Source organism: Hyla sarda, chromosome 5, assembly GCF_029499605.1.
Source record: "Hyla sarda isolate aHylSar1 chromosome 5, aHylSar1.hap1, whole genome shotgun sequence".
Lineage (NCBI taxonomy): Eukaryota > Metazoa > Chordata > Amphibia > Anura > Hylidae > Hyla > Hyla sarda.
Window position 1 is genome coordinate 95419985 of NC_079193.1, and position 21456 is coordinate 95441440.

Here is a 21456-nt window from a genome sequence, read left to right on the forward strand (position 1 = left end):
ATTGAGACTGTAACAACAGACATGCCTAACTAGCCTGAACATACCACATCCCGATACATGCTGAATGCAACCACGAACTCAAGAGAAGTTGAGTTTCCTGCCAAGTCTAGCATCCCCGCTTTTGAACATCACTGCCACTTCCCCACAAGACACCGTCTTGGTGTCATTGACATCATGGGATGCTATCAGCAGAGCGGCCAGTTTTATGTCCTTGCCCTCTATGCATATGCTGGCCGGGACGTAGGATTCAGGGGCCACGCTTAAGTCCTCAAAAGCCGTACCTGGGACGAGAGCCCTTGACGTGGACGCCACGGGCGCCGGGGGTGGGATGACCTCCTCTTGGATCGGTGGTAAGGGGACCGCGGTATCGGCAACGGGCATTGCCTGGGCGGCAGCCCTGTCCCTTTCCAATGACTCAAGTCTGTCCTGAAACCCAGTCATCGATGACAGCACAGAGCTCATCATCTGGAGTAACTGCCCGGACTGTGAGCCATCTCCAGTCCCGGGTACCGTGGCTACACTGGGGCCTGCCAGAGGATTCTCCAACAAAAGTCTGTACAGCTCAGGTTTCTTGGCGGTTGCTGCAAAAGGTACTCCCCTCTTGCGCAACTCGTTCATGATCCTAAGGATCATCCACACTCGATAAGAAGAGACACTGCCTCTGTCCGAAGCCCTGGCCGGAGTCTCCGGAATCGACATAGCCTCCTCAATATCGGATGCATTGGACATGCTGGCTGGCAACCTGGAACTGCCTCCCCAACTTCAAAAGCAAAGTCGCCAAGAGCTAAGCCCTGAAGAGAAACAAAAAACGCTCATATAAAAATCACTCACTGATGAAAGGACATGTGTGATGAAAACGTCTCCCATCGGAGTGAAAGGCCTCTGTGTGACTGAATATGTGTGCTGTATCCAGTCTGTGCGGTGGGGGAAGTGATTTATATGATATATTATATGCCAGACTATATATATATGTATATACTATATGTTTTTTTTTCTTTTTAGCACTATTTTTAACCTATAGTCGATATTGCTCTGAAGACGTGTCAGTAACAATATGAGTAAACGATTTGCCCCCCAAAGATGTGTCGGGTATGATGGGCTAGTCGTTTATGCTACCACTACGTAAGTCAGTATTGCTCTGAAGACGTGTCAGTAACAATACAAGAAAAATGATCTGCCCCCCAAAGACATGTCGGGTATGATGGGCTGATCACTTATACTACCGCTACTCCCAATTGATATTGCTCTGAAAGACGTGTCAGTAACAATATGATAAAGCGAGTTGCCACCCGAAGACGTGTCAGGTATGATCGGCTCCTCACTTATGCTACTGCTATTTGAGTTTGCACTGAATGAACTAGTACTCAAGGTGAAGAGGCTTAGCAGGATGCCGCTCCTGTATGCCTGAAAATGAAACGACCACTGTGGAGTCGGGACCTGCTGTGAGCCGATCTGAGGTGGGGGTTTGTGTGTGTGCCAGCAGGATGCCGCTCCTGTGTGCCTGAAAATGAAACGACCACTGTGGAGTCGGGGCTGCTGTGAGCCGATCTGAGGTGGGGGTTGCAAGTGTGCAAGCAGCTGAGGACTGCCGTATGTGTAAAATATAAGTATATTTATTATTATTGTTTTTTTTTTTTTTTTTTTTTTTTTTTTACACACACCTGTAACTGGCAAGATGTTGATGATGTATAGTCCCAGAACAATGAATCACGCGACTCCAACTATAGGGACAGTAATGATAGAGTGGCCATCAAATTTGTGACATTGACCTGCCACCAGTTGCACCCTCTGTGCTGAACCACCCCCACCGTCTGCCCCGCTACCTCCCCCCTCCCCCTGCTGTAATGCCCCCTGCCAGCTATTTCTGTCATCACTACTATCTGTGACTACCACCAACTGTGTAATGATTTCCTGGCAGGCACCTGTAACAACCACCATCAACATTGAAACCTAGCCGGACACATGACCTGCCCCCATCCCCTGGTGCTCTGACCGCCGTCCAACCCCTCCATGTGCCTGCTGGGCACCGCCCTGGCAGGGCGGAAATCACCACTGCCATGTTGGAGACCTGGCGTGCAATCAGAGCACCCGGGATGTGGGGATCACCCTGGCCGTGCGAGCTGTTTTGTGATGAGCGGCGGGCCCCCTCTGAGCTCCGTTAATGGACGTTTGACCCAGCACCAGCCCTGCTGCAGTGGAATCACTACCCAGGGCTGGGGGTGTGTCCTCCCTCGATCTGGTGAGTTACGCCAGCCGGGACCGAGGGTTGGACTGAGATGTCAGCGTGCCCGCCCACCGCCATCATCTGATACCCTGCGTCACTACCGAGGGCTGGGGGGGTGTCCTCCCTCGATCCGGTGCGTTACGCCGTCCGGGACCGAGGGTTGGACTGAGATGTCAGCGTGCCCGCCCACCTGCATCATCTGATACCTTGTGTCACCTGCACACATGACCGCCGGCGCCAGGATGACATTGCAGACTGCGCAGTGACGTGCATGGTGCTTTGGATATCAGTGCCGCCGCGGCGCCGCCGATCAGTGACGTGGACCTGCAAACGTGACTGAAGGTAGGCGGGCTGTGAGGGGTATATCGCCACCAGGGGTGACACCGTGGCCACAAGGTAAAAACAATGGCCGGTGGCGGAGCGTACCGCCGGCCAAGACAAACACAATGAGTGAGGATACCACGGCGGGTAAATATTTAAAAAGTGAAGAAAACGACCAGGCCGTTACCTCGCATTAGCGAGGCAACGGGACTTACCTGTACTGGCAAACTTCTAACTTTGTATAACCACCGAAAACACGTCTTCTCTCCCTCCTAGCATATGAGCTCACAGCAGTGCTTCTGTAAAGAGAACACTGCAAACGCAACACACGCCCAGAAGAGGGGGATTGTGGACCTTTTATGGTCCTCCGCCCCTCCCACAAACCCAGTCTTGCAGACTGATTACATGTGGTATGACGCTATGAGGTATGAATACTATAAGCAGTATAATGCTGTAAACATGCTATGAGCCCGTGGCCACAACCGCACGAAACAATGAATGCGGTGAACATGTGAACAACTTAAGAACCGTGAGAGTGTGACCACTATAACTATATAAGATGTTCTACTCGTGTGCACCTTGTACCAGTAATGCGTGTATGCCCATTATAAACCAAGCGTATGAACCGTATAGATACCATGATCGTGCAGATAATGAGTATTACACTGTGTATACTATGATTTAATTAGATGTAGCCTATGTTATATCTGTACAGAGCATTGCACCCTACTGTTTACCGTATGCTATATTGAAAAAAGACACTCTGCAGAGCATTGCACCACCACACACAGCATATGCTACCCTGCAACGAGATCCTCTGCAGAGTATTGCACCACACTAAACAAAGTACATGCCACCCTGTGTTGCAACGAGACCCTTGTCAGAGCATTGCACCACACTGCACATGCTAACTGTAACGACCCTCTGCAGAGCATTGCACTATACCCTAAATAGTATGTTATATTGAAACCATCCCATCTGCAGAGCATTGCACTAACTGTATAAAGTTTGTTTGTAATGAGACCATCTGCAGAGTATTGCACTATACTGTATATAGTATATATTATATTGTAACGAGACCATCTGCAGAGCTATGCACCATAACTGTATATCATGTATACTATATTGTAACGAGACCATCTGTAGAGCATTGCACCATAACTGTATATCACGTATACTATATTGTAACAAGACCACCTGCAGAGCATTGCACCATAACTGTATATCATGTATTCTATATTGTAATGAGACCATCTGCAGAGCGCTGCACTATACTGTTATACAGTACATGTTATATTGTAACGAGACCCTTTGCAGATCATTACACTGTACCGTATACTGCAAGGGCACCGTATACCCCGCAGAGCACCGCAGCACACAGCAAAAGTTATATTGAAACCACTCTTTGCAGAGCATTGCACCACACTGAATACAGCAAACATTATATTGAAACAACCCTCCGCAGAGCATTGCACTATACTTTAGGTTAACGATAGCAGACAAGCTGACAGGACCGCCTAACGAGCAGCCATACAGAGAACTGGGCAGCTGCCGCAACCTGTCCCAAGGGCATAGACAATTGTAGCTGTGCGGGTGGCGGGCGATCCACATGCCGCCATGAGGCAGCTAGCGGGCTGCGCGAGATGCTGAGGCCGCGCCACCCCCAGCACCGATTTAACTCACCTGCTTGCTGCCTGGACCCCACTACCGCTGCGGGCAGAGCCAGCCAGAACCATACCTGCCCTATATTACCTTATAATCAGAGTGAGACACAGCATCACCAGATAAGACAGCCAGCGGAGCTGCCAGGGATGCCACGCCTGCACCTCCCAAGCCAGACTCATGATCAGCAAGGCCTCCGCACCGTGAGCAGCAGCTCTGAAGATTTTTGTGGGAGATTCAAACACCAGACACAGGAAGCAGAGATTTCACAAACGACACGTGCTCCGCCCCTGTAGGAGAGGGGAGAGTTATATACACACACCCCCATCTGTTCCCAATAAGCCCCACCTGGAAGTGCAGGGAGCGATAATTACTTCCGCCCCTCGCACAAACACAGCCCTGCGGGCTTTATACATACATATATATATAGGGAACCTTTAAAATGTTAATATTTATTGTATCCATTAAAATATGAAAAAACTTTTGGAAAAAATCACACCACGTGAAAAAACTAAGAATATATTGCCACCGCCATATGTTGGTATCTTTCTTGGTGCTCACCTCTCCACATTAATTCATACAGATGAGAGCCCCAACATTGTATTCTTATATTCTTATATTAACGCCACAGTCTTTTGATCACTGTTCACACTTCTAGTAACGACACAGTCTTTTGATCACTATTCACACTTGGTTTTTAGAGCCAAGAGAAAATATTCATGCAAATTTCGCAATTGGAATCCGTAAAACTGTTAGTAATTTACTGCATCCAGTGCCATATACTTTAGATCACTGTTCACACTTCTAGTAACGCCACAGTCTTTTGATCACTGTTCACACTTGGTTTGTAGAGCCAAGAGAAAATATTCATGCAAAATCCGCAATTTAAATCCGTAAAACTGTTAGTAGTCATCCACTCCCGCTGAAGAGGGGTATTCCAACCGGTCAATACTTGAGGGTGCGCCGTAACTGCTCCACCCTAGGAGAGTTTAAAATCAAAGCGCAGGAATTAAGAACTAGGTTGAGAGCAAGAGGCTACCCAAATAAAATATTGAAGAAAGCCTATAGTAGAGCTTTAAGGAGTCAGAGATCGAAATTACTTATCCTCCAAAAAGAAAAAGAAAAAGAAAAAGAGAACACGAATACAGTCAGAATTATTGGAACTTATGATGATAAAAACTTTGAAGTAAAAAACATAATCCAGAAATATTGGCCAATCTTGAAAAGTGACAAGACCCTAGTAGAAACTCTATCAGAACAACCCCAGATAACATACAGGAGGGGACAGAATTTAAAGGATAGACTCACTAAAAGCTGTTTTGAACCATTAACATCTAAAGAAACATGGTTACAAAAAGGGGTGACGGGTACATACCGATGTGGGAAACGTGTGATGTGCCCCTTCATTAAAACAGGAAAAAAGATAACCAGTGCAAGTACAGGACAAGAATTTATGATTAAATAACTGGCAAATTGTAACACAAAGGGGGTAGTCTATATGCTAACCTGTCCATGTCCAGCGAACTACGTGGGTAAAACATTCAGGTTTTTTAAAAAAAGACTCCAAGAACACGTAGCAGACATTGTACATAGCAGGGACACACCAATTGGAAATAATTTTTCTAAGTTCCATGATAGCTGCCCAGAAGGCCTGCAAGCTCAGGTAATAGAAGTGATCCCTCCCCCAAAAAGAGGAGGGAGTTGGGACAGACAGCTCCTACAATGTGAAGCATCTTGGACTTTTCAGCTAGAAACGGTGAAACCACGGGGGCTGAATGACTCTATATGTTTTTCCTGCTTCATTTAATTGGTACAGTGCTCAGTTCCCTAAAATACCGATTTTGGGTGTAATCCAGTCCAAAGTCATCTTAAAGTATTTATACGAACTTATTCAACATCAATAGACCAAAAACATAATTCAATTGTAAAGTACGGCCAATAGATTTCTGGAACGGGAAACTCTTTTTCCCTGGATACGTATCTAACAATCCCCTTCCAGGCACCTGGATTTAATACCTCCGTTCTGCTAAAAGAACACAGTGACGTGTAGTGGAATGATAGGAGGATCCAGTGATGATGCGGTGAAGGGGAGGGCTATACACCTGTATAAATGGCAAGTGGAGATTTGAATCAGTGTGCGACCGCCATCAGAGTTATGCACAAGCTCACTCCACAAACAAACAACAAAAAAGAAAGGAGATGCTGGAATAACAAAGCCTAAGTACGGTTCCTGATGAATTAAAGGCTGAAGGAAACGCGTTGAACCGAAATCTTACAGAGGAGCTGTGTGAACGAACACAAGGAGAAGACATCAGGTTTTTTTCCTCACGTCCTCTATCTATTTGCCACCATGTGTGTGAATATATGAAATGAAATCATCTTAGTATTCTAAAGGGATAGTGCAATAATATATGAAGCTTAAACATGTCTATTAACAAAAATAACTAAACTAGTAACACGTTTGCAAATGTAAAAATACTGGTTTAAATATATCTGGGATTAAGTGAAGTTCATTTAAGAGGAACTGTGTAATATCCAATAAGGCGCTGATACACATGCAGATAGTGGACCTATTGGACTTTGTACAAACACCCATGGGACAAGGAAGCTTTTTGCACAAAAAGTTATATAAAACGCCTTCACCTTGTTGAAATTGATGCGATTTATATGGATGAATAGTCTGGTGCAACATCTATATTAGACATTTCACGTGTCTGTACCAATTTGTTGTGTGTGAATGATTGAGCTTGGTGCTAAATATCTGTAAAAACGCAGACATTCATATATAATAAATATTACGGACAAAACAGTTTTACGGATTCAAATTGCGGAATTTGCATGAATATTTGTTCTTGGCTCTACAAACCAAGTGTGAACAGTGATCAAAAGACTGTGTCGTTACTAAAAGACTGTGTCGTTACTAGATGTGTGAACAGTGATCTAAAGTATATGGCACTGGATGCAGTAAATTACTAACAGTTTTACGGATTCCAATTGCGAAATTTGCATGAATATTTTCTCTTGGCTCTAAAAACCAAGTGTGAATAGTGATCAAAAGACTGTGTCGTTACTAGAAGTGTGAACAGTGATCAAAAGACTGTGGCGTTAATATAAGAATATAAGAATATAAGAATACAATGTTGGGGCTCTCATCTGTATGAATTAATGTGGAGAGGTGAGCACCAAGAAAGATACCAACATATGGCGGTGGCAATATATTCTTAGTTTTTTCACGTGGTGTGATTTTTTCCAAAAGTTTTTTCATATTTTAATGGATACAATAAATATTAACATTTTAAAGGTTCCCTATTTTTTCCATTTTTGATATATTTATACGAGTTGGGAGACCTACATCCTTTGGATCATTATAGTTTTTTCTATATATATATATATATATATATATATATATATATATATATATATATATATATACACAGAGGGGTAAAAAATTATTTAGTCAGCCACCAATTGTGCAAGTTCAAAAGAGAGGCCTGTAATTTGCATTATAGGTATACCTCAACTATGAGAGACATAATGAGAAAAAAAATCCATAAAATAACATTATCTGATTTATTAAGAATTTTTTTTGCAAATTATGGTGGAAAATAAGTATTTGGTCACATACAAACAAGCAAGATTTCTGGCTCTCACAGACCTGTATCTTCTTTAAGAGTCTTCTCTGTCCTCCACTCATTACCTGTATTAATGACACCTGTTTGAACTTGTTATCAGTATAAAAGACACCTGTCCACAACCTCAAACAGTCACACTCCAAACTCCACTATTGCCAAAGACCAAAGAGGCGTTGAAGGACACCAGAAACAAAATTGTAGACCTGCACCAGGATGGGAAGACTGAATCGGCAATAGGCAAGCAACTTGGGGTGAAGAAATCAACTGTGGAAGCAATTATTAGAAAATGGAAGACATACAAGACCACTGATAATCTCCCTCGATCTAGGGCTCCACGCTAGATCTCACACCCTGGTGTCAAAATGATCACAAGAGCGGTGAGCAAAAATCCCAGAACCACATGGGGGGACCTGGTGAATGACCTACAAAAAGCTGGGACCAAAGTAACAAAGGCTACCATCAGTAACACACTATGCCGCCAGGGACTCAAATCGTGCAGTGCCAGATGTGTCCCCCTGCTTAAGCCAGTACATGTCCGGGCCTGTCTGAAGTTTGCTAGAGAGCATTTGGATGATCCGGAAGAGGATTGGGAGAATGTCAGTAGAACATTTTGGTAAAAACTCAACTCATCGTGTTTGGAAGAGAAAGAATGCTGAGTTGCATACAAAGTACACCATACCTACTGTGCAGCATGGAAACATCATGCTTTGGGGCTGTTTTTCTACCAAGGGACCAGGACCTCTGATCCGTGTAAAGGAAAAAATGAATGGGGCCATGTATCGCAAGATTTTGAGTGAAAACCTCCTTCCATCAGCAAGGGCATTGATGATGAAACATGGCTGGGTCTTTCAGCATGACAATGATCCCAAACACACCGCCCGGGCAACGAAGGAGTGGCTTCGTAAGAAGCATTTCAAGGTCCTGAAGTGGCCTAGCCAGTCATCAGATCTCAACCCCATAGAAAACCCTTGGAGGGAGTTGAATGTTCGTGTTGCCCAGCAACAGCCCCATAATATCACTGCTCTAGAGGAGATCTGCATGGAGGAATGGGCCAAAATACCAGCAACAGTGTGTGAAAATCCTGTGAAGACTTACAGAAAACGTTTGACCTCTGTCATTGCCAACAAAGGATATATAACAATTATTGAGATGAACTTTTGTTATTGACCAAATACTTATTTTCAACCATAATTTGCAAATGCATTCTTTTAAAATCAGACAATGTGATTTTATGTATTTTTTTTTCTCACTATGTCTCTCAGTTGAGGTATACCTATGATGAAAATTACAGGCCTCTCTCATCTTTTTAAGAGGGAGAACCTGCACAATTGGTGGCTGACTAAATACTTATTTGCAACAAACAAACACGTGGTCTCAAATGGCAGGAGGTGCTCAACCCCAAATGCAGTTGTGCATATATACTGGGGGAGTAGATCCTGCCCTTGTGGTCTTTTGCTAAGGGTGATTCCCAGCATAAAAATGCATGGGAGATGCCTGCAACAGACTACAAGTGCGACAATGGCATCCGGCACCAGATAAACAGTGTGGATGTGTAACAATTAGAATACAATACAGGAATTTAGGTGCACTACTGTGGTGCACAGTAGTGCACCTAAATTCTTGTATTAAATACTTTTTTTGCCCCACTGTATATATGTATATATACGTGTGTGTGTGTGTGTGTGTATATATATATATATATATATATATATATATATATATATTTTTTTTACTTCTGTACAACAGCTCCTCCCTAGTGTCTAGTGCGCAAAGCAAGTTTAGGACACTAGGGGGAGCTGTTGTACAACAAATCAGCTTTTTTACACACACAAAAAAAAAGAGGTGAAAGTGAAACTAAAGCATGCCGGCAGGCACAGCGTTTGCAGCTCAGGATGGGTAAGGGACACCAGGGAAGGGGGGACAGGTAAGGGGCACTGGGGTCTCCTAGCAGAGCAGTGTGTGTGCGTGATTTTTCTGTGCGAAGCGCTGCCATCAGCTATTCAGATTTGACTAGCTGATAGGAGCGATCGCTGTGGGGGGGGGGGGGCACAACCCCCCTAGGTCCCGAGGCAAGATGGCTGGCTATCAGTGATAGCCACCATCTTACCGGGCACGGCGGGATGCCTTGAGTAGCGGCCAGTATCTGCATGATGTACATGTACGTCATAGGTCGGAAAAACCTTCCAGTCATGACGTACATGTATGTCATGGGACGGAAAGGAGTTAAAGGGGTACTCCGGGGAAAACTTTTTTTTAAATCAACTAGTGCCAGAAAGTTAGACAGATTTGTAAATTACTTCTATTAACAAATCTTAATCCTTCCAGTACTTATTATCTGCTGAATACTACAGAGGAAATTCTTTTCTTTTTGGAACACAGAGCTCTCTGCTGACATCACAAGCACATTGCTCTTTGCTGACACCTCTGTCCATTTTAAGAACTGTCAGACCACAGTGCTCTCTGCTGACCTCTGCTGTCCACTTTAGGAACAGCCCAGGGCAGGAGAAAATCCCCGTAGAAAACATATGCTGCTCTGGACAGTTCCTAAAATGGACAGAGAGGTCAGTAGAGAGCACTGTGGTCATGATGTCAGCAGAGAGCTCTGTGTTCCAAAAAGAAAAGAAATCCTCTGTAGTATTCAGCAGCTAATAAGTACTGGAAGGATAAAGATTTTTTAATAGAAGTAATTTACGAATCTGTTTAACTTTCTGGCACCAGTTGAGTACCCCTTTCATTATTAACCCCTTAAGGACCGAGCCCTTTTTCACCTTAAGGACCAGAGCATTTTTTGAACATCTGACCACTGTCACTTTAAACATTAATAACTCTGGAATGCTTTTAGTTATCCTTCTGATTCCGAGATTGTTTTTTCGTGACACATTCTACTTTAACTTAGTGGTAAAATTTTATGGTAGCTTGCATCCTTTCTTGGTGAAAAATCCCCAAATTTGATGAGAAAAATGAAAATTTAGCATTTTTCTAACTTTGAAGCTCTCTGCTTGTAAGGAAAATGGATATTCAAAATAATTTGTTTTTTGAGTTCACATATACAATATGTCTTCTTTATGTTTGCATCATAAAATTTATGAGTTTTTACTTTTGGAAGACACCAGAGTGCTTCAAAGTTCAGCAGCAATTTAGAAATTTTTCACAAAATTTTCAAACTCGCTATTTTTCATGGACCAGTTCAGGTTTGAAGTGGATTTGAAGGGTCTTCATATTAGAAATACCCCATAAAAGACCCCATTATGAAAACTACACCCCCCAAAGTATTCAAAATGACATTCAGTAAGTGTATTAACTCTTTAGGTGTTTCAAAGGAATAGCAGCAAAGTGAAGGAGAAAATTCAAAATCTTCATTTTTTACACTCGCATGTTCTTGTAGACCCAATTTTTAAATTTTGCAAGGGGTAAAAAAAGAAAATTTTTACTTGTATTTGAAACACAATTTCTCTCGAGTAAGCACATGCCTCATATGTCTATGTTAATTGTTCAGTGGGCGCAGTAGAGGGCTCAGAAGGGAAGGAGCGACAAATGGTTTTTGGGGGGCATGTCACCTTTAGGAAGCCCCTATGGTGCCAGGAGAGCGAAAAAAAAAACACATGGCATACCATTTTGGAAACTAGACCCCTCAGGGAACGTAACAAGGGGTAAAGTGAACCTTAATACCCTACAGGTGTTTCACGACTTTTGCATATGTGAAAAAAAAATTTTTTTTTACCTAAAATGCTTGGTTTCCCAAAAATTTTACATTTTTAAAAAGGGTAATAGCAGAAAATACCCCCCAAAATTTGAAACCCAATTTCTCCCGATTAAGAAAACACCCCATATAGGGGTGAAAATTGCTCTCCTGGTGCACTACAGGTCTCAGAAGAGAAGGAGTCACATTTGGCTTTTTGAAAGCAAATTTTGCTCTGGGGGCATGCCGCATTTAGGAAACCCCTATGGTGCCAGAACAGCAAAAAAAAAACAAAAAAAACACATGGCATACCATTTTGGAAACTAGATCCCTCGGGGAACGTAACAAGGGGTAATGTGAACCTTAATACCCTACAGGTGTTTCACGACTTTTGCATATGTGAAAAAAAATTTTTTTTTTACCTAAAATGCTTGGTTTCCCAAAATTTTTACATTTTTAAAAAGGATAATAGCAGAAAACACCCCCCAAAATTTGAAGCCCAATTTCTCCCGATTCAGAAAACACCCCATATGGGGGTGAAAAGTGCTCTGCTGGCGCACTACAGGTCTCAGAAGAGAAGGAGTCACATTTGGATTTTTGAAAGCAAATTTTGCTCTGGGGGCATGCCGCATTTAGGAAGCCCCTATGGTGCCAGGACAGCAAAAAAAAAAAAACACATGGCATACCATTTTGGAAACTAGACCCTTCGGGGAACGTAACAAGGGGTTAAGTGAACCTTTATACCCCACAGGTGTTACATGACTTTTGTATATGTAAAAATTTTTTTTTTTTTTTACCTAAAATGCTTGTTTTCCCAAAAATTTCCCATTTTTAAAAAGGGTAATAGCAGAAAATACCCCCCCAGAATTTGAAGCCCAATTTCTCCCGAGTACGGCGATACCCCATATGTGGCCCTAAACTGTTGCCTTGAAATACGACAGGGCTCCAAAGTGAGAGCGCCATGTGCATTTGAGGCCTAAATTAGGGACTTGCATAGGGGTGGACATAGGGGTATTCTACGCCAGTGATTCCCAAACAGGGGGCCTCCAGCTGTTGTAAAACTCCCAGCATGCCTAGACAGTCAGTGGCTATCTGGCAATACTGGGAGTAGTTGTTTTGCAACAGCTGGAGGCTCCGTTCTGGAAACAGTGGCGTACGAGACGTTTTTCATTTTTATTGGGGAGGGGAGGGGGGTTGTGTAGGGGTATGTGTATGTGTAGTGTTTTTTACTTTTTATTTTATTTTGTGTTAGTGTAGTGAAGTGTTTTTAGGGAACAGACGCACGGGCGGGGGTTCACAGTAGTTTCTCGCTGGCAGCTTGAGCTGCAGCAGAAAATTTGCCGCAGCTCAAACTTGCAGCCGGATACTTACTGTAATCCTCCGCCCATGTGAGTGTACCCTGTACGTTCACATTGGGGGGGGGGGGGGGGGGGGACATCCAGCTGTTGCAAAACTACAACTCCCAGCATGTACGGTCTATCAGTGCATGCTGGGAGTTGTAGTTTTGCAACAGCTGTAGACACACAGGTTGTGAAACACCGAGTTTGGTAACAAACAAAGTGTGTTGCAAAAGCTACAACCCCCAGCATGTACGGACAGCAGAAGGGCATGCTGGGTCTTGTAGTTATGCAACAGCCAGAGGCATACTACATTGGCTGGGGATGCTGGGGATTGTAGTTATGCAACAGCTGGAGACACACTGGTTTGCTACATAACTCAGTGTGCCTTCAGCTATTGCAAAACTACAACTCTCAGCAGTCACCGACAGCCAACGGGCATGCTGGGAGTTGTAGTTATGCAACCACCAGATGCACCACTACAACTCCCAGCATGCACTTTAGCTGATTGTGCAAGCTGGGAGTTGTAGTTATACAACAGCTGAAGGTACACTTTTCCATAGAAAGAATGTGCCTCCAGCTGTTGCAAAACTACAAGTCCCAGCATGCCCATAAGGGCATGCTGGGAGTTGTGGTGGTCTGCCTCCTGCTGTTGCATAACTACAGCTCCCAGCATGCCCTTTTTGCATGCTGGCAGCTGTTGCTAAGCAACAGCAGGAGGCTGTCACTCACCTCCTGCTGCTGCTCCACGATGCCGCCGCACAGGTCAGTCCCTCGCCGCCGCTGTCGCTCCTGGGGCCCCGATCCCAACAGGGACGCCGGGGATTGGGGTCCCCAGCACCCGGGGTCTTCTGCCCGCACCCGCTCACGTCCTCCGGAAGAGGGGCGGAGCGGGTTGCGGGAGTGACACCCGCAGCAGGCGCCCTGATTGGTCGGCCGGTAATCCGGCCGACAAATCAGGGCGATCGTGAGGTGGCACCAGTGCCACCTCACCCCTGCTGGCTCTGGCTGATCAGCCAGTAATTCCGGGTCATTGGGTCACTGGAGACCCGATTGACCCGGAATCCGCCGCAGATCGCTGGACTGAATTGTCCAGCGATCTGCGGCAATCGCCGACATGGGGGGACATAATGACCCCCCTGGGCGATATGCCGGGATGCCTGCTGAACGATTTCAGCAGGCATCCGGCCCCGGCTCCCCTCCGGCGTATGGATACGCCCTATGTACTTAAGGGGTTAATGAAAAACATGTAGGGTTCCCCCAACTTACATATGTTAATCTTCCTGCAACGTAGGATAGATGTGGAAAGGTGGAAAAATTTTTAAGCTTTTCCTACATACATAAATAAGCTAATTTCCCCAAATCTAAAAAAAATTCTAATTTTTCTTCTCTAAACTGTGGAAGTGTTAATTCAGTTTTCCAAAGGAGTTTTGGTCTATTTGGTCACATTTATTTTTATTTTTTTAAACTTTGACTTTGATAATAATATAGATAAATAACCTTCAGTTCACGCATTAAATGAAATACAGTACTGGGATGTTAGAGTTATAGTTTTACAGCAGGGCTTCTGAAAAGTGGCCTCGTTATCCAGAGATGGTATCAGTATATATCATTCAGGTCAGTTTGCAGTTATCACACCTAAGCAAACTTATTTTGGCATTTAGAAAGACTCACGGCCTTCCGATGCTGTTATAGAGAAAGAGCAGCAGATGTATGGGATTGGTAATTCACGCAGGAAGCAGCTGTTGCACGGTTGGAGGTTGCAGAATATAGTGGCTTATAATGTTATAATGCAAAACAAAATGAAAGAGTATAGAACAAATTGTGAGGCTGCACATATACATGACAGTGTTGGCACATTGTTATTGCTGCTGTACATCACCATGGCACCAACATGCGACACAGTTGTAAATAGGAATTCATGAATTCTCATTCAGACAGTGCTGTGAAAACATGCATTTTTGCAGTTTATGCATGCCCTATTTGTTTCACTTTGGAAAACTTTTCCCTATTGGAATAAAAGAAGAATGTGCTAGAAAAACGTTATCTTCTATTTTTATTGCAGTACCACAATGATTTTTTTTCACAGTTCTTTTAGTACTTCTGTCTTACCATTATCTCCCCCATATGACTGTAACCTTAACCCCTTAAGGACCAAGCCCATTATGACCTTAAAGGGTTACTCCCGTAGAAAACATTTTTTTTTAAATCAACTGGTGCCAGAAAGTTAACCAGATTTGTAAATTACTTCTATTAAAAAATCTTAATCCTTCCAGTACTTTTTAGGGGCTATATACTACAGAGGAAATGGTTTTCTTTTTGGATTTCTCTGATGTCATGACCACAGTGCTCTCTGCTGACATCTCTGTCCATTTTTGGAATTGTCCAGAGCAGGAGAAAATCCCCATAGCAAACATATGCTGCTCTGGACAGTTCCTAAAATGGACAGAGATGTCAGCAGAGAGCACTGTGGTTGTGACATCAGAGAAATCCAAAAAGAAAGCATATCCTCTGTAGCATACAGCCCATAAAATGTACTGTAAGGATTAAGATTTTTTAATAGAAGTTATTTACAAATCTGTTTAACTTTCTGGCACCAGATTAAAAAAAAGAAAAAAGAAAAAAAAAATTTCCACGGGAGTACCCCTTTAACCCCTTAAGGACCAGGCCATTTTACACCTTAAGGACCGGAGCGTTTTTTTGCAATTCTGACCACTGTCACTTTAAACATTAATACCTCTGGAATGCTTTTAGTTATCATTCTGAGTCCGAGATTGTTTTTTCGTGACATATTCTACTTTAACTTAGTGGTGAAATTTTGTGGTAACTTGCATCCTTTCTTGGTGAAAAATCCCAAAATTTGATGAAAAAAATGAAAATTTTGCATTTTTCTAACTTTGAAGCTCTCTGCTTGTAAGGAAAATGGATATTCAAAATATATATTTTTTTGGTTCACATATACAATATGTCTACTTTATGTTTGCATCATAAAATTTATGAGTTTTTACTTTTGGAAGACACCAGAGGGCTTCAAAGTTCAGCAGCAATTTTGAAATTTTTCACAAAATTTTCAAACTCACTATTTTTCAGGGACCAGTTCAGGTTTGAAGTGGATTTGAAGGGTCTTCATATTAGAAATACCCCACAATGACCCCATTATAAAAACTACATCCCCCAAAGTATTCAAAATGACATTCAGTAAATGTATTAACCCTTTAGGTGTTTCACAGGAATAGCAGCAAAGTGAAGGAGAAAATTCTAAATCTTCATTTTTTACACTCGCATGTTCTTGTAGACCCAATTTTTGAATTTTTGCAAGGGCTAAAAAGGAGAAAATTTTTACTTGTATTTGAAACCCAATTTCTCTCGAGTAAGCACATACCTCATATGTCTATGTTAATTGTTCAGCGGGCGCAGTAGAGGGCTCAGAAGGGAAGGAGCGACAAATGGTTTTGGGGGGCATGCCGCATTTAGGAAGCCCCTATGGTGCCAGGACAGCAAAAAAAAACACATGGCATACCATTTTGGAAACTAGACCCCTCAGGGAACGTAACAAGGGGTAAAGTGAACCTTAATACCCTACAGGTGATTCACGACTTTTGCATATGTAAAAAATATATATATATTTTTTACCTAAAATGCTTGGTTTCCCAAAAATTTTACATTTTTAAAAAGGGTAATAGCAGAAAATACCCCCCAAAATTTGAAGCCCAATTTCTCCCGATACAGAAAACACCTCGCATGGGGGTGAAAAGTGCTCTGCTGGCGCACTACAGGTCTCAGAAGAGAAGGAGTCACATTTGGCTTTTTGAAAGCAAATGTTGCTCTGGGGGTATGCCGCATTTAGGAAGCCCCTATGGTGCCAGAACAGCAAAAAAAAAAACACATGGCATACCATTTTGGAAACTAGACCCCTCGGGGAACGTAACAAGGGGTAATGTGAACCTTAATACCCTACAGGTGTTTCACGACTTTTGCATATGTAAAAAAATATATATTTTTTTTACCTAAAATGCTTGGTTTCCCAAAATTTTTACAATTTTAAAAAGGGTAATAGCAGAAAATACCCCCAAAAATTTGAAGCCCAATTTCTCCCGATTCAGAAAACACCCCATATGGGGGTGAAAAGTGTTCTGCTGGCGCACTACAGGTCCCAGAAGAGGAGGAGTCACATTTGGCTTTTTGAAAGCGAATTTTGCTCTGGGGGCATGCTGCATTTAGGAAGCCCCTATGGTGCCAGAACAGCAAAAAAAAAAACACATGGCATACCGTTTTGGAAACTAGACCCCTCGGGGAACGTAACAAGGGGTAATTTGAACCTTAATACCCTACAGGTGTTTCATGACTTTTGCATATGTAAAAAAAAATATATTTTTTTTTACCTAAAATGCTTGTTTTCCCAAAAATTTTACATTTTTAAAAAGGGTAATAGCAGAAAATACCCCCCAAAATTTGTTAGGCAATTTCTCCCGAGTACGGCGATACCCCATATGTGGCCCTAAACTGTTGCCTTGAAATACGACAGGGCTCCAAAGTGAGAGCGCCATGCGCATTTGAGGCCTAAATTAGGGACTTGCATAGGGGTGGACATAGGGGTATTCTACACCAGTGATTCCCAAACAGGGGGCCTCCAGCTGTTGTAAAACTCCCAGCATGCCTAGACAGTCAACGGCTATCTGGCAATACTGGGAGTAGTTGTTTTGCAACAGCTGGAGGCTCCGTTCTGGAAACAGTGGCGTACGAGACGTTTTTCATTTTTATTGGGGAGGGGAGGGGGGTTGTATAGGGGTATGTTTATATGTAGTGTTTTTTACTTTTTATTTTATTGTGTGTTAGTGTAGTGTAGTGTTTTTAGGGTACAGTCGCACGGGCGGGGGTTCACAGTAGTTTCTCGCTGGCAGTTTGAGCTGCAGCAGAAATTTTGCCGCACCTCAAACTTGCAGCCGGATACTTACTGTAATCCTCCGCCCATGTGAGTGTACCCTGTACGTTCACATTGGGGGGGGGAAACATCCAGCTGTTGCAAAACTACAACTCCCAGCATGTACGGTCTATCAGTGCATGCTGGGAGTTGTAGTTTTGCAACAGCTGGAGGCACACTGGTTGTGAAACACCGAGTTTGGTAACAAACTCAGTGTTTTGCAACCAGTGTGCCTTCAGCTGTTGCAAAAGCTACAACCCCCAGCATGTACGGACAGCGGAAGGGCATGCTGGGTCTTGTAGTTATGCAACAGCTGGAGGCATACTACTTTGGCTGGGGATGCTGGGGATTGTAGTTATGCAACAGCTGGAGACACACTGGTTTGCTACTTAACTCAGTGTGCCTTCAGCTGTTGCAAAACTACAACTCCCAGCAGTCACCGACAGCCAACGGGCATGCTGGGAGTTGTAGTTATGCAACCACCAGATGCACCACTACAACTCCCAGCATGCACTTTAGCTGATGCAAGCTGGGAGTTGTAGTTATACAACAGCTGAAGGTACACTTTTCCATAGAAAGAATGTGCCTCCAGCTGTTGCAAAACTACAAGTCCCAGCATGCCCATAAGGGAATGCTGGGAATTGTGGTGGTCTGCCTCCTGCTGTTGCATAACTACAGCTCCCAGCATGCCCTTTTTGCATGCTGGGAGCTGTTGCTAAGCAACAGCAGGAGGCTGTCACTCACCTCCAACGATCCAGCCGCACAGGTCAGTCCCTCGTCGTCGCCGCTGCTCCTGGGGCCCCGATCCCAACAGGGACGCCGGGGATCGGGGTCCCCAGCACCCGGGGTGCACGTCCCGCACCCGCTCACGTCCTCCGGAAGAGGGGCAGAGCGGGTTGCGGGAGTGACACCCGCAGCAGGCGCCCTGATTGGTCGGCCGGTAATCCGGCCGACGAATCAGGGCGATCTTGAGGTGGCACCAGTGCCACCTCACCCCTGCTGGCTCTGGCTGTTCGGGGCCGTCTCTGACGGCCCCGATCAGCCAATAATTCTAGGTCACCGGGTCACTGGAGACCCGATTGATCCGGAATCCGCCGCAGATCGCTGGACTGAATTGTCCAGCAATCTGCGGCCATCGCCGACATGGGGGGTCATAATGACCCCCCTGGGCGATATGCCCCGATGCCTGCTCAACGATTTCAGCAGGCATCGGGCACCGGCTCCGCTCCAGTTGGTTGCGGGGGGCCGGTAAAACACATGACGTTCTCATACATCATGTGTCCTTAAGGACTCGGAAATGGAGACGTATGAGAACGTCATGTGTCCTTAAGGGGTTAAGGACCAGAGTATTTTTTGCACATCTGACCACTGTCACTTTAAGCATTAATAACTCTGGGATGCTTATACTTTGATTCCGAGAATGTTTTTTGTGACATATTCTACTTTAACATAGTGGTAAATTTTCGTCGATACTTGCCTAAATTCAAAAATTTTATGAAAAGTTCAACATTTTGCAGTTTTCTAACTTTAAAGGAAAATAGACATCCCAAATAAATGATGCATTGATTCACATATACAATATGTCTACTTTATATTTGCATCATAAAGATGACATGTTTTTACTTTTGGAAGACATCAGAGGGCTTCAAAGTTCAGCAGCAATTTTCCAATTTCTCACAAAATTTAATGTAATTTTTCATTTTCATGGACCACTGCTCAAAAAATCTGTCAAAACACCAGTGGTGAGCAAATGCTCACTGCACCCATTGTTACATTCCTTGAGGGGTGTAGTTTCTTAAATGGGGTCACATGTGGGAGGGGTCCACTGTTCTAGCACCATGGGGGCTTTGTAAACACACACAGCCTTCAATTCCAGACACATTCTCTCTCCAAAAGCCCAGTGTAGTGCACCAGGAGAGCACTTTACGTCCACACATGGGTTATTTATATACTCAGAAGAAAATGTGTTACACATTTTGGGGGGCCTTTTTCTTATTACCCGTTGTGAAAATAAAAAAATTTGGGTTAACACCAGCATTTTAGTAAAAAAAATAAAAAAAAATTATTTTCACGTCCAACTTTAACGAAAAGTCTTCAAACACCTGCGTGGTGTTAAGGCTCACTATACCCTTTGTTACATTCCGTGAGGGGTGAAGTTTCCAAAATGGGGTCACATGTGGGTGCTTTTTTTTTTTTTCTTCTTTTGTGTTTATGTCAGAACCGCTGTAACAATGTGCAAATCACCTCAAATGTACATGATGCTCTCACTCCTGAGCATTGTTGTGCACCTGCAGAGCATTTTACATCCACATATGGGGTATTTCCGTACTCAGGAGAAATTGCGTTACAACTTTTGGGGGTTGTATTTTCCTTTTACCTCTTGTGAAAGTGAAAAGTATGGGGCAACACCAACATGCTAGTGTAAAAAAAAAAAAAAAATGTTTACAATACCATGTGAGTTCACCCCAACTTTACCTTGAAAGGAGAAAATAAAATGTGTTAGCCAATTTCTCCCAAATACAGATACCTCATATGTGGCCCTAAACTGTTGCCTTGAAATAAGACAGGGCTCTGAAGTGAGAGAGTGCCATGCACAATTGAGGCCTAAATAAGGGATATGTATAGGGACAGATGCAAGAATTAGACTTGCCTCTGATACCAAAATTACCCTATGGCAGTGTTTCCAAAACAGGGTGCCTCCAGCTGTTGCAAAACTACCAGCATGCCTGGACAGTCAATAGCTGTCCAACTACACTGGTAGTTGTTATTTTGCAACAGCTAGAGGCTTCGTTTTGGAAACAGTACCGTGCCAAACATTTTTCATTTTCATTGGGGGGGGGGGGGGGGGGGTCGTTTTACTGTGTAGAGGTATATGTATATGTAGTGTTTTAACCTTTAGTTTGTGTAGGTGTAGTGTAGTGTAGTGTTTTTAGCGTACATTCACACTGGCGGGGGTTTTCAGCGAATTTCCCGCTGGGTTTGAGCTGCAGCGTAAAATTTGCTGCATCTCAAACTTGCTCACTGTAAACCCCCGCCCATGTGAATGTACCCTGTACATGCACATGGGGGGGGGGCGCAAACCTCCAGCTGTTGCAAAACTACAACTCCCAGCATGCCCTTTGTCTGTCCGTGCATGCTGGGGGTTGTAGTTATGCAACAGCTGGAGGCACACAGGTGGCAAAACACTGAGAGTTTGTTACTTAACTCAGTGTTTCGCAACCAGTGTGCCTCCAGCTGTTGCAAAATTAAAACTCCCAGCATGTACGGTCTCTCAGTGCATGCTGGGAGTTGTAGTTTGCAACAGCTGGAGGCACACTGGTTGCGAAACACTGAGTTAGGTAACAAACTCAGTGTTTTGCAACCAGTGTGCCTTCAGCTGTTGCAAAAGACACAACCCCCAGCATGCACTGATAGCCGAAGAGCATTTTAGGACTTGTAGTTATGCAACCGCTAGAGGCATACTACTAACACTCCCAGCATGCCCTTTGGCTGCCCATGCATGCTGAGAGTTTGTTATTTAACTCAGTGTTTCGCAACCAGTGTGCCTCCAGCTGTTGCAAAACTACAACTACCAACATGTATGGTCTATCAGTGCATGCTGGGAGTTGTAGTTTGCAAAAGCTGGAGGTTGCGAAGCACTGAGTTAGATAACAAACTGTGTTTCACAACCAGTGTGCTTT